This window comes from Chiroxiphia lanceolata, chromosome 13 (assembly GCF_009829145.1).
Source record: "Chiroxiphia lanceolata isolate bChiLan1 chromosome 13, bChiLan1.pri, whole genome shotgun sequence".
Taxonomy (NCBI): Eukaryota; Metazoa; Chordata; class Aves; order Passeriformes; family Pipridae; genus Chiroxiphia; species Chiroxiphia lanceolata.
The window spans coordinates 20,073,244-20,088,234 of NC_045649.1; the positions used below are offsets into that span (position 1 = coordinate 20,073,244).

The 14,991-nt window shown below is 42.9% G+C and overlaps 1 long non-coding RNA gene across 2 annotated transcripts in view; it reads left to right on the plus strand.

The window, feature by feature from the left end:
• LOC116793557 overlaps positions 1-14,991 on the plus strand; it is a 94,877-nt gene that overhangs the window by 13,447 nt on the left and 66,439 nt on the right. For both annotated transcript variants that reach the window (XR_004359526.1, XR_004359527.1), the window contains exon 4: positions 9,281-9,341. This is a non-coding gene — a long non-coding RNA (uncharacterized LOC116793557). The remainder of the gene's footprint in view (positions 1-9,280; positions 9,342-14,991) is intronic.

Here is a 14,991-nt window from a genome sequence, read left to right on the forward strand (position 1 = left end):
TTGGCAGTTGAGACAGAGCACAGGAGCTCTGGTGGAACTCTTGGGGCAAAGACTCTCAACTGAAAGCTGCCCAAGATGTTCTGACTCAGGGGTGAATCCCCTGAGGAAGGGACTTTCACGAAGATGCCCCTGCATTTCGTGATATACCTGTGGTGAAGCGAGTCTTGTCCCTGCTGGCAGTCCACAGGTGAGGCCTTCACTTGGAGTGGAAGGAGAGCCGAGAGGCTTGGAGACCTCCTTGTGTGTATTGAAAAGAGATCCAGCTACAACAATCCAGTTACAACTGCTGCATGGAAGACAGAAGAGGAGCTGCTGCCCTAAATGTGGAAGGGATCTGTCCTTCTTCCCTCCTGGACTTTTATTTGGAAGGGAGAAGAGATTTGATCCATTGTAAATACTTATGTCACGGTAGAGATAGCTAAGGTTGTATATAATGTATTGTAGTATTTATTTGTACAGTCATTGTAATATATTCCCTTTCCCCCCACTTTGAGTCTGGTGAGTTTTGTCTGGAAAGAATCATCTCTCGCTGGGTTGAGATGTGGGAGGGGGAATGGAGCTAGGGAATTAGAATTTTGGAGATCTCAAACCATGACAGATGCTTACCCAGTTACATGGCTGCTTGTTGAAAAAGGGCAAACTAATATGTCATACCAATAGGAAAGTGCAGTCAAATAAGAGAATAAGGTCCAGTTATATTTCCAAGGAGAAAAACTGCCTGTGGCCATTCAAAGAGTGTTTGGATCCTGTTCTTCCATTGTACTGGGCAGGATTCCACAAAGGGGATTTCTGCTGGGGAAGTTCCCTCAGTAGAGCTGGACTTTCTTGCCTTCCATAGTAAGGATTGAACCTTTTGTGTTAGATAAAGCCATATACCTGGAATTTCCTGCATTACATAACTCTTACCCTTAAAACAACATTAGGTGAAAGAATTTGTAGTTAATGAACTTCAGTAAGTAAAGGTATTATAAATTATTTTGACAGGCAACTTTGGTCATTTGAATGGTGCAATCTGTGAATAAAACCCTTCCCTTTGCACAGTGTGTTATCTTTACAGTACGAAGGCATACATCTGGTCTTTCTTCATTTCCTTCCCAGGATCACATCCCTTTCTTCCCAATGATTCCAGTTTTCACTTTTTGAATTCTTTGTCTCTTTTATAAGAACTTCAGATAAATAATTAAAGAGAAAGTAAGAGGAAGGTTTCTTTCCCCTGTATCTGATAGGGAACACTAACAAGATACTTCTGTGTTTTTACCATTTTTCTCTTCTTCACCTGTCCTTTACATTTTGGAATAAGAACTAGCTCTGTATTTTACCTAGCATAAGGGAGTACCAATCTTTGTTAATTTGTAATGATATTATTATATTTTTATTTAGTTTGAATGGGACTTTCATCATCTCGAAATCAGAGCTAAATGGGAAGTAACATTGCTCACAAATATAAGTGGAAATAAATTACAAAGAGAAAATAATCTCTATGTTATTGGTTATCTTTTTGCAAATAATCAAAATAACCAGTTGCTTTTCTATCCTACACCACAGTCTTCCCTTGATGGAAATAGGCAATGAAATGAGGTATCAATAATGTCAAAACTCAAATTGCAATTAAAAAGCCTGGGAGTGGAAGGTCTCAGAAATGCCAGAGTGCTGCTGGATCTTCAGTTTGTACTTCACTCACAGAGCACACAAACTTTCCTCCAGAGCTGTCGCCACCTCTACAACTTTGTCATGAGAGTTCACAGTGCAGAGAAATAGCTTTTGATATTTTCCTTTTCCACATCAATCCTCTGTCTTTACTTTTCTTCAAATGCTGATTCCTTTCTGCTCCTGGTGCTCTGAGAAGTGCAGAAATGTGAGATGCAAAAAGAAAATCTTGGAAATATTTTAACAAAGCCACTTTGGTGCCTCACAAACTCCTGTCTCAATGTATGGGAACATACAGAGTGACAATCTGTCTCTGCATTATTAATAATGCTATCAACTGAATAGAATAATGCTCTATAGCTTCACAACCTTCTTCCAAAATTAATTCCGCATTCTAGAAAATGAAAATCAGCTTAAGTTTGTACCAGTTCAGTGAAGTCATATATGCCAAATTATTTCTTATTTGCACCAGTGTAATTCCTCATGTAAATTAAAATGAAATTTATCCCTCAACCTCCTGTTGGTCTTAAAATGAAAATCATCATAACTGCAGAATGGTGGGTGTGTATGTCCATCCATCTCTGGATAATATTTTAAAAAAATCCAAATACTTCATAGAATCATAGAATGGTTTGGGTTGGAAGAGACCTTAAAGCTCATCCATTGCCCCCCCTGCCGTGGGCAGGGACACTTTCCACTAGCCCAGGTTGCTCCAAGCCCTGTCCAACCTGGCCTTGGTTCTCGCACTTCAAATGCTAATTTAACCCCTTGTTTGACATCAGTGCAGAGTCCTGTAAGTGTTTAAAGAATGCACATCCCCAGGCCATCTGTGCATCTCCCATGAGGATGGTTCTTGCTGTTCTGTTTGCCATGATTGAAGTGTGATGAACTGTGTCATTTCTAAAATGTGAGGGCTTTTGGAAAAGCCACACAATGCACTGAGGCAAAAGGATTAGCTTGCTTTTGTGTAATTTCTAGCAAGAGCATTGTTACAAGATGCATGTGGAGAGAGTTGGTGACCTATGCACACCTTGAAAATTAGTACAAGGCAAATTAGCAGAGTCACAGAATTTGCCAAGGGCGTTCTGTTTGAAGTGTTCAGAGAATTAATGAAAGGTGTAGGTGCTGTATGAATAACATGTGGAGTCAGTCAGAGTTGCTCAGTTACAAACCCAGCTGTCACAGGCAGACTCTGCTCATGTCTAAAGACACTCGTAAAATTAATGGGTTTATAAAATAAACAAAGCTTACTTGCTCTATTTGATTTTTATTTCAGCATCCTGAAGGGTTAAGAAGAACCAGTTCTGGACCTCGAGCATTTCCCTTCCCTGCTTGGCTGTACCTCCAGCCAACACTGATGGGTTACAAAGCCCTGTCACATGAATAACACAGATGCTCCCATTTCTGAGGAACAAGGAGTATTCTATGGCCAATTCTTGGGATGCTGATTTTTAAAAGAGATCAAACATGGAAATGGTGGGGGAAAGAAAAATCAAAGATGTCTTTCCTTTTTAATGTTGGTTCTTGGATGGAGAAACCATCCAGAATTAGATTTCAGAAGCATGATCCCTTTTCTTTGCAGAATGAAACCTTATAGACTCATGATAGCAGGGGAGAAGCTGCTCTCCTGGTGCCTGCTCTGTTATAGAAAGTGTTCAGGCAGCTGATTAATCTATGGGACTTGGTAATCATTTGACTCTGGATATTTTGTTTGAATGGTTTTTTTTCAGTGATTCATGAAGCCCTTATCAGAATTCAAACAGCACTTCACGAATCAACCAGGAGCTTAAAAAAACCCTAAAAAATTAGGAGTAATGAGCTCATTTCCATAGAAATGGAATCGGGCTCACTGGTGGGTCAAACTGTTTTCTGCTCTTCCTCTTTCCAGTATTTCCCTCAATTCTTCTCCATTTATTTCGTGCATCATTATCTTCCATTTTCTGTATATCTAAACCTTGCCATTTGGATTTTTGTTCTCTAGCCAGCAACTGCCACTTCAAGGTACCTCAAAATAGTGTTAAAAAATTGTCATCTGTATTTCACTTGAGAAAGTTTAAATTTCATTGTCATACCGAAATCCATTAGTCAGGACAGCTTCCTTAATATATTACAGATCATAGTTTGAAGTAGCATTGGGTAAAAATTTATAATGCACCAACCTCTCCATTCCTACTGGACTAGTAATGTGCTTTAATGATATTGCATTTGTATTCTTCCAGTTTTCTTTCATGAGACATCAAAGAAGCAGCAGAATGTATCTTTCATATTCCAGACATACCACAATACTTTTCTGTTTTCCGTTCCTGCTCACCAAGATGAAAGCTAAGGTCTTGTGAGCAAAACCTGAGCCATCTGAAAAGAAATGGCATCCCTTTGAGGCTCTCAATTTGCTGGAAAGAGGGAATTGCTTACAGTTTCCTCCATTGCAGCATGAGGCTTCTTTTGGCAGGTTCCAGAGAAGGAGCATTGCAGTCGTGTCCAACAGGGCACACTCCGGTGCTGGAGATGCTCAGATGGTTTCATGGATTCTCATCCAGAAGATGAAGAAGGAGCAAGAAAGAACATTTTATGGCTTGAAATCACATACAGGGAGTTCCTACTGAAGGCTGTGCACACTGGGAAGGAAAACCAGAAAAGACTGTAATAAGCAGCAGAGGGAACAGGCTTGTGAATGGACTGGATTTGGTTGTGCGTGTGTGATGGATCTGTGAGCCAGAGATGTTGATGTTAATGCCATCTCCAGAGACAGATATTTCAATGGCACTATATGTACAAATGCCTAACTTTCACATATGTAATGACAGAGAAGCTTCTCAGTAGCTCTACTTCTACAATACCTGGGATTCTGGAAAACAAGGGAGTTTGCATGGGAAAATAATATTATTGAAATCCCTTATGTGAAGGAGAAAAACCTCCTGAGGAAGCATGGCACTGGACAGGCATGGTTTTTTCCTTGATTGTATCAGGTGACTCTGCACCCAGAGCTGAAGATGAAAGACGGGTCCTGCATCCATCAGAGTTGTACCTCTCCAAGGATGAAAACTGCTGGGTTTCCTTGATGAGTAAGGGGGAAGTAAACTCTGTCTCTGCTGAGACTCACATTCATGTCTGGTCTCACATGCCAAAATAAATGGCTTCAAAGAGGAAAATAAAACTTTCTACCAGAGATGGTGGAAGTGTGCCCAGAAATTGTCACAGGGCAGAGACATGCCATGGATTGGGACAGGAGGGTAAAGCACACAAGGTTCATTGTCATATAGCACACATGGTTCCTCGCCTTTTTGGGAGACATAGTATTTTCCTAGTGAATATTACAAGTGGGTTCATAGTGTAAGGCAGCCACTCCTTCCCTTCAGGAGAGAGAAAGGCTCTCAGAATCTTTCCTTCTTCTATTTTCACACTAGAGAAGTGTACATCCAAGGAAAAGGTGGTCTACTGGCTCCTGTATCACGTTTTCTATGAGAGCAACACTGCAGGGACCAATAACATGCATATTTTAACAGCAGGCAAAAGTGCAAATGGCTTTAATATGCAATTAGACAAAAGCACAGAGCATAAGGTCATTAGTGGCTATTAGATACAATGGACAGGGTAAACCAGTAGTTTAATTCTCCCCAGCTGATGATTGCTTGAAGGGCCTTCTCTGGAGAGTGTGTAGGAGCTCCACAAGCCCCATTTCTTGTCCTCTTTCCTGACATTATCTGTGCTGCTGGAGAAAGGAGCTCTACCAGACACTACTGGGGCAGCAGACCTTGGGCATGTAGGAGGAGGGATACACCAAACCCCCTTCCCTTCCTTAACGTGTCCTGGAATGTGGCCCAGCTGGGATTCCAAACTCCCCAGGAAATGTAGCATTATTTCAGTATTTGATTTGTGTCAGAGGGCATAACAAAAACAGCTGCTAACATGGATTTACAGGCTTTTGTAATGAAGGCAGGTAAATATTTGCCAGGAAAGGATGAGGAATCCCACAACATAAATTAGAGGGCACACTCTCACCTATTATTTCTATGAGACAACTCTGCTCTCTTCCTCATGAAAAGTGGCATTTGTGTTCACTGTTTTGTGAACAGTGGCACTGAAAGCCATGGTGGTGCCTGTGTGATGGATTGGAAATGAACACAGGCAACAGAGAGAGGGAAATCTGCTGCAGAATACAGAGATCTTGAGGATTGCTGTTTCCTACTCTCTTTAATCTTTTATCATCCAAGTAGAGATGATAGCAAAGAACATCTACTAGTCTTTTGGGGAGGGAGATTTTTACTTTGTCTTTTAGAAAGTACAGTGGAGACCATACAGGATCAAAGCTGATGGGACCGTGTCAACAAAACCAAGCCCAATGTCTTGTTTTATTCTTGTTTCTTCCTCTTGAGGGAAATTCTGTAGGGACAAGATTAATTACATAGACCTGCTATAATTCCTGCAGGCTCCTCCCTGCTACAAGTCGTCCTGGGCTTTATAAAGGAAACTGGGAACTCTCTTGTTAAAACTTTCAAGTTTTCTGGTTAATTGTCAGCTGATTTTTCTGACAGTGCTCTGTAATGCCATTCTTCTGTGGAGGGATTTTTGAGGATGCCTTACTGAGCGCAGATGAAGGAAAGTTTCCTTAGCAACAAGAATAACACAGAATACTGAAAAACTCTCTCATGACTCTGCTTGTTTCTGTACAAGAAAAAAAAAGCCCTTTTTTTCTACTTTTTTTTTGGGGGGGGTAGTACAATATACTCAGACACACAACCTGACATTTCCTGCATACTTTCCATTTTTCAAGCAAATGAAGTTAAAAAAACTTCAGGCATCCTTCAAGTAATTCTCTTTGTATGGCAAATTCCTTCATTAATTAATTTTCTAGAGCCTATTAGCATGCAGTAAAAAACCCTATGATTTAGCCTGACTTATATCCAAGGAGACATGTATACTTAATAACTGAGATAATACTTTGCACCTCTGTAGCACTCCTGTAGCCATATTTTACCAGCCTGAAGGGCTTTCAGGCCAGCTTTTAAATGTATTTAGACATCTACAGATATGCAGAGAAGTGCCCGGAGAGTTTTCAGAAAGCGATTTCAATAATCCATCAGTTACCTGCTTGCTCCCTTGTGAGACAGAAAAATAACAATTCTGGTGCTGCAGAAGAGTAGGAACGAACGCAATAAAGCTGTGAAACAGTTAAGAGACAATCCAAGCTTATGATTCCTACCACTCTGCTGCAATCACTAGCTGATGTTTCCTGATGGACAGGACTGGGTAATTAATACAGTTTAGGTAAAAAAAGAGCATTTTTTTCCAAGCCTACACCTGAGCAGTGGGACATCCCCTGGCTTTGTCCTGCAGAGGTGGCTCCCCTTGAAGCTGCTCTCTGGTTCAGTCCTCCTGTCACCCATCATGAACTCCTCCCCAGCCCTCCACTCATGGCCAGGGACAAACGCTGAACCACCACAAGCCTTGGGGGACAATAAATCTCTTTGCTGGTTAGCTCCTTCCACTCCAGCTCCACCTTTAAATATAGTATTTGGAGGGTTAGGTTTCATTTCTCCAGGCAGATACGACTGCCCTCTATAAATAACAACCTTAGCCTTTGATTTGCTAAGACTAAGCATGCCAAAGGTTTGATTTTCTACAACAGCTCTTCCATCATTCCAGTTTTCCACGTCTTTGCTTATTTTAGTTTGAATTTGTCTTTCTAGAACGTGGGGTTAAAGTGCATTAGAACTCCAGTACCAAAAAAAAAAATGATTTTAGGTGCTCAATAAATAACTTTTGCCTCCTTCTCAAATGGGATTTACACAGAAATTTCTACATCTCTAGTACCAGAACTCTTGGAAAGAAATGCATAATTTTCTTTATTCTATCCCTTGAAAAGGAGTTTTGCTCTCAAAATCCTGTTGGCTAAGTTTTTTCCTATTTCTGCTTTTTGCTAATGTAGGCAGTGATACATTAAGGGAAGAAAGTAGATTATGAAGACAAAACCAACGGAATGTTAAATAACACTTGCAAAGCAGTATTGCTGGCTGAGGGTGTGAATTCAGAGATGCTATTCTGAGAGTACTATAATTTCACTGATTCTCTCAACTGGGAAATCACAGCTAAAAATTTCCTGCCAAAGCTCAAAATATCTATTAGATAAAATATCTACTACTGCAATGAAACTGGGCATATTGGTCGAGAAATATAAACAAAGAAGAAAAAGACCTTTTTTGGTGTGAAATCTTTATATCGCATATTTTGATGCCAGTTTATATTTCCAAAACGCAATATTTAAAAGCACTTAGACAAGTAAGCATACCTAATTACAATTTCTTATACATTTATTTGTACTTCTCACTTTGCAATAATAAAATGGCATAACAGGAACATCATTATGGCCAGAAGAGATTTAATTGTAATGCAAGTTTAATTGCTGTGACTTACAACCATATTATTAACAACACAATGCATTTGATATTTTTACATATTTGCTGGGTGCAACACAGAGATATATTTGCCAGTAACTGACAAATGGCGGGTCAGAGACTAGAACAAGTATTGTATCTCATGGGTGGGTGATGAGCAATGAGCACTGAGATCCAGAAACCACTGCAATGGAGTGTTTTACATCGAATCTCTCACGACAAGATGACATTTTCCACCTGTTAAAAAACCCCGACAGAGCATTGCACACCTACTCAATCTCAGATAAAGAACAAAAGAATGACAGCACTATGGAGAGGATTTCACCTCCTGGGCCTGGGATTTTGTTTCGATGCTGTGTTTGGGAGTGCTTGGCAGCTCCTGCCCGTGGCATTTGGATGTGTGTTACACACGTCTGCAGAGTGGCTGTACCCTGAGAAACAAGGCCTGGGGACATAATGGAGCTCCATCAATACAGGAAGTGAAAAACCCAGCAGAACTTGGCCTGCTGGTGGTTTCTGGACTTGCAGCAAGTCCCTGTTCCTGGAAGGAAGCCAGGCAAGAGCTGTGGGTGTGTGTGCAGGGCAGGGATAGCAAAGCACCTCTGTGGTCTACAGGCCCAAGGGTGCTGTTCCTGCTGCACAGCAAACTCTGCCACTGCTCAAACATTTCTCTCCAAATTTCTCAAGTGGAAAAACGGGAGTACTATGCAGCCCAAAATCTCTCCAGGAGATCTCCTGAGAAGTGCAGCCCTGAGGGGAAGCTGAAGTTACAGGAACAGCACAGGGAGCTTTGGGAATGAAGTACAACACAGACACATTGGTTCTGAAGCAGCTCTGTTGAAAATTCATGGATGAAATTCCTTGGAAATTTCCTTCTCATGTAAGTAAAAAGTTAATCACAGATTAAAACCCCATAAGCTCACCTGGCTCTGTAGCTCACCTATTAGCTATCAGTGATTCCACAGCATATGCAGGACTTTGCAGTGGCTCAGCGGATTTTCCACCTCTTTTAATCTGTTTATTGCATGTCTCACAATGCTGTCACTAACTTGGGAAAGTCACTGCTAATTTGTGACTACCCAATGGCCAAGTTTATTTGCTTCAGATGTGCTGAGCCCCTGCTAGAGCTGTGGGAAGTACCTGTGTGACAGCTTTTGTGGGCAGGATGGTATTGGGATTTCACTTTTGTCCCTGCTGCAACACTATAGCGACTATATCTTATATCTTCTCCATAAATGCAGGTTTTGGACAAAGAGGGAGTGTTTACTGGCTACCAGCAATGTTGGTGAGAATCTGCTTCCTGTAAGTAACCAAACACACACACACCAGGTTGTTATTAAACTCTTATTTGACTGGTGGGAGGAACATATGTTAGCTGGAGCCTGCCTCTGACTGGAAACTCACAGTGACTTCACTGACACCCAATTCATGTGAAATTGAGGCTGATGGCTGATAATTTGGCCAAAATAAAATTCAACCTCCCCCAGATGTTGCAGTATCCCAAAGTTTTATCTTTGTTAGAATTTGTAATAGAAGCAGTGTCAAGGAAGGTTCCCTGTCCCACCGTCCAGGAGCCCCTCTGTCAGTGCCACTGGCACAGCCTGAGCTGTGACAAGGCCCCTCCACAGCTGCTCCTCCCACACTCAGTCACACCAGGTTTTCTCTCTGGCTCAGCCTCACGTTTCCCAGAGCAGAGGCTCAGATATCCAGATCCTTAAAATACTTTTATCATGGTGCAACACAATATAGGAAAGATCTGAAGCCATTAGAGAGTGTCCAAAGGAGGCAATGAGGATGGGGAAGGACCTTGATTGAAGCCGTGTGAGGACACTGAGGGCACTTGGTGTGTTCAGCTGGAGCAGAGGAGACTGAGGGGAGACCTCAGTGCAGTTCCAATTGCTGGGCAGGGGCAGAGGAGGGGCAGGGACTGAGCTCTGCTCTGGGGGACCAGGGACAGCAGCCAGGGAATGGCTGGAGCTGTGTCAGGGCAGGCTCAGGTTGGATCTCAGGCAAAGTTTCTTCCCCCAGAGGCTGGTTGGGCACTGCCCAGGCTGCCCAGGGCAGTGGGCACAGCCCCAAGGCTGCCAGAGCTCCAGGAGGGTTTGGCTGATCCTCTGGGGCACAGAGGGTGACTCTTGAGGATGGGCCTGTGCAGGGCCAGGGGTTGGACTGAATGGCCCTTGTGGGTCCCTTCCAGCTCAGCACATTCTGAGATTCTGTGAACGAACAAAACCACAAGTTGCCCTGGTGCCCCTGGCGGGACTCCACTTGGGCCACAGCTACCGTGGGTGTGACAGGCATTCCAAAACTGTGGCATTTTGTATTAAACACCCCATTTTGTTCAGCCTGGAATCTTTCTTCTGTGTTTGCTTCCCTGTGGTGAGGAAGCTGGCTTGGGCTCCCCCAGCCCCCCAGGCTGTGCTCACTGGACCCCTCATAGCTGAGCAGGGCTGGGTCCCTCCCTGAGGGCAGGGGGCTGATGCTGCTTCCTGGCACCTGAGGCCATTCCTGGTGATTCCCAGCACTTGTGGTCATTTCTGGTGATTCCCAACACCTGTGACAACCCCAAGTGAACGTCCAGAAGCCTTCTCCCATTCCTCTTGGTGGGGTTGTGTGGTCCTGGTCCTGCACCCTCAGCCTCAGCATTGAGGTGGCTCTGGGGCTCCACAGGCACTAAAAATGGTCTTTTTATTTGCTTGTTTGGAACTATGTCACCCCTTCAGTGTCCCCCTGGCACCGGTGGGCTCTGGTTTCTCACAGGGGAGTCACAGCCACCGCCGTGGTGGGAGGGAGGTGCCCGTGGAGCCGCGATCCCTCGAGGACATCCCAGAGCACGCCGGGCTTTCTCTCTATTTTGTGGTGTTTACTGTGTTGTGCCAAACCACCAGCAAGGCACCAGAGACCACAAACTGGTTTTCCCTCTCTGGAGTGATGGGATAGCGAGGTGTATATGGGATAATAGGACAGACCCCACCACGCTGCTGCCACTGCAGCTCCTTCTCTGTCCTGGCCCCTTCTGGCCTCGCGTCACCATCTGGTGTTACTTATTACTTACACTGACAGTGGCAGTGAAAACAATATCTAAAACAATATCTTTTAACTTTTTTTTAGGTTGGAACGTAGCATCTAACTCGGTTTATCATACACAGAAGTGTATTACCACAGCCTGTGCTCTCAAATCTCCTCTAGTGCTTTCAGATCCGATAGCCAGGAGACGCAAATCAGCAACAAGAAATATATACTCCTGCTAGTGTATTTCTAATAACATTTAATTTAGCTTTGTGTCACATACAAACAAAACTCTTCAAAGAGAGGAAAGCAGACACAATACAGCAATTGAAACAAAAGTTCCTTCTCTGCTTGGGTGTCCCCGAGTAGAATGAAGGGGAGGTTCCCAGAGTCAGCAGGGAGCCTCAAACAGTTGTTTCCATGAACCTGAGCTGAAAACTGCTGGTGGCTGCTGCCCATTAGTGATCAGAGATCTCTGTGGTTTATAGGCTTGTCTCGGTGAATTTTACATTAGTTTGGCCTGGAATAGAAAAAGAAATCCAGATAACTGTTACACAGTAGGATGCCTTAGAAAGCATGCCCTTTCCCAAGTGCAATTCTCACCACTGGAATGTTTTAAGTTGTTACTAGAATTTTGAAATAATTAGATTTAAGCTAAACTTCCTTTAGAACAGTCTCTGTGTATATGGGTTATACTCCTGGTGTGGCTCTGATGATGTTGTTCTTTGATGGTCGAGTCTGCAGGATTATTTTCCCTCCTACAGATCTGTAACTACATTTTTGGAGTTTAAGGTGCAACAGAAGGTGTGGCAGGACAGATGCTTCAATTCTTTCCAGCTAAAGCAGGAAGCACGGGTGGATTCTTAGATCCTTGGCTTGGGTGTTGTGATTTTGAGTGGAAAAGGATCAGAAACTACCCTGTCCTCCTGTTCCAAAGATGATGGTAAGACCTGCAACAGGTGGTTGGCCCAGGGGAAGTGCAAAGAAGGGGCAAGAAGGATGAATGAACAAAGGGTCTCAGCCCGTCAGGGAGGGCAATGCAGAGCTTGGGGGGACAGTTCTTGCTCTATGAATGGTTTCTGGCTGGTCCTTGATCCTGGACTTTGACTTGCTGGCAGAAGAGTTGAAACTATTCAGTCAGGCTCAAAGTCTCACAGGTGAGAAAGGGGAAGCATTAGGATCACTTTTGCCTTTTGTTAGAAAACCCAAATCCTAGCAATGAACCATCTTACTGCTTTTCATCATTGGTTTAAAAAAGTGTACAGCTTTTAGAAATCAAACTCCCATTTCAGAACCAATTATCTGCAGGTGTAAACTCGTTTACTTCAGTGAAGAAGTGCTAATCCTACTAGTGACCTTCTAGTCTCTGCCATTATTTTTCTGAAAAACAAGAGCAGCACTATCCCGTCAGTCCCTCTGGCATCTTAAAGTTTCAGTCCTATCCCTTTTTAACCTTCCTTTTCTCTAGTGGGTGCAGTGAGGTTTTCATCCTGAGTTGAGTTTGTGCTGAGTGGGGTTCAGTAAGGTTCATTTTCCTTCAGAGCTTACAAAGCACATTTTTCAATAGTATTAACTATTGTTAACAGGTTTCTCAAAGATTCAACTTACATAAGCTATTTTAAAACATTATTATGCTATTAACTGATTGTGAGATTGTTTTCAAAGCACAAACTGCATGTTTTTGTGGTGATTCAGGTTGCCAGAATGAATGAGCACTTTGATTTATTGCTGTGTTTCTCAAACACATTTAAAGAAGACAGTGCATGTCATTCTGTCAGCTGCTGGTCTGAGCTGTTGTTTGTTTTGTTGAACTACTCTTCTATTGCATAATTGCATTTGCCAGGTGGAAGTGAGAACTGTCTTTTTGAAATCACAATTAATGGTGTCTTGGGAGTTTACTCCAACTAAATACTGCTCCAGTTTATTCATCTCTCTGCACCCCATAGATATCAGTCAACTCATCCATCAGCTTTCAAGGTTAACAGTCTGCATGCCCAAGGATAGACGGCCTACTTAGTTATTAAAAAAAAAGAGATTACTTTCAGTGAATGACAATAGATTCAGTGATGCTGGGGCTTCTGGAGGAAAAAATAATATTTTAATCAGTGGAAACAGGACGTAGTTTATACCCTGTTAAAAACCTAAAGCTACATACAGAAAACTGTGACTGGGAAGCATTTTCTTCTAAGTCCTATTAGGATGTAAATGTGATTTAAATTAAATCAAGCAAAGTGACCAACAATTATAAAATCCCATTTCTGAAAAATGGAATTTCGAATTTGTCCTATTTCTCTACCACACCTTTCTGGTATCTCTGTAATGAAAGGTGAAAAGGTGACTCACACTAAAAAGGAGGTTATCACAGATAGAAGCTGGAGCTATAATTGGGTCTCCTGCTGATGCAAGTGAAGACAAAACAATTAGTGGAACACTCCAAGAAAAAAGGGCTAATCTCAAAAAGTGGTTGAAAAATAGCAAGTTCTTTCCATTGGCATCCTGACACAGATAATGACAATCAAGGCTCTCCTGCAGAAGTTTCCAGGCTGGGTAAATGGGTTGATATGAGTGACATCCCTGCTACAACGGGCTGGTTTTGTGTGAGTGTTTATTGTACACCCATGGCATTCCAAGAGTTTGTGGGTTTTATTCACTATATTTGCCACTTAAGAATATCATAATTTTGAGTTTTGATCTGTTTTATCCCTTTCTTTCTCCAGTAAGGGGTAGAGTTCTTGTGTACAAACTCCTTGACTGCCCACACACAATTGAGATAACTGCTGTCAATTCACTGAGCAGTGCCCTGGGCACTCGGTACCTGTCCCCTGGTGTCCCCTGTCCCCTGGTGTCCCCTGTCCCCTGGTGTCAGCCAGGCTGATGAGCACAGGGTTTGGAACCAGAGGATCTCAGGAGATGATCTGTATGCCCTGAAATTCTCTTTTCTCTAAAGGTAGAGCACATTTAAGTGCCACTCAGGCTCTGCTAGAGAAATAGGAGGAATGTAACTATCATGGGTGCCTTCAGTTGAAATTCAGCTGTGGTAGCTCTGTGGTGACCTGGAGCAGGTGTTTGGGTGTTCCACAGATCCTGAATCAGCTGTCCCACCCTCAGCACATGAGGTGGTGTGTGATGAGCTGAGCTGCCACTGTCCATTGTATTGCAGAGCAGACAAGAGCACCCAGACCTGCTGCAGTTCTGAGAAAAACCTGCACTCCGAGAGGAGAACAACTTTCCTCACTGGATTTATCCTTAATAATTGGTCTTATATCACTTAGTTTTTGCTAAGCCTTGCAAGGCCTGCCTTATCAATATTGTATAGAAAATGTTCTTTTCTGAAGTGTCATGTGAGTAAAAAAGGTCGGGTACAGTGGCATTCTTAAAATCCATGTTTTTATTTGACCTCTCTCTGCTTAACAAGTGTATAATTGTCTTCCCACCCACCCCATCCCTGAGCCAATGGAAGGATGATGAGCTGGATCCGTGACACCAACGTGGCTCAAATTACCTTTCCTGCTTCAAATTCACCCTTGTGAAGTGCTCCAGCTGTGAGTCTTGTAACTCTTGGAGCTGCCACGTCCTTTCCTTGTTGTTGTTTGCAGGATGTGGCTGGGCAGGGGGAATCCTCAGCATTTCCAGCTTCTTTCTGATTTAGAATAAAATTGTTTTTGAAGTATGACCTTTGCTGGAGTATGGAAGTAGTTAAAACTTTAATATTGAATTAGTGCTTGTAGAGTTGTCAGTGTCAGGGCCATTTGGCAAAGCCCTGCAAGGCATTTTTGTCTCCTGTCGAGACTCTGCAACTGCTGCACTTGACAGACAACGTGACAGCTCCTGCACAGAGGGATGGGGTCATTCTCCCCTTGGATCAGACAGCACATCCTCATGAACCCTGTGAATCCTGTGTTGGAAGGAGAGTACCTTGGCAGAGGGGAATTAGCAAAGCTGC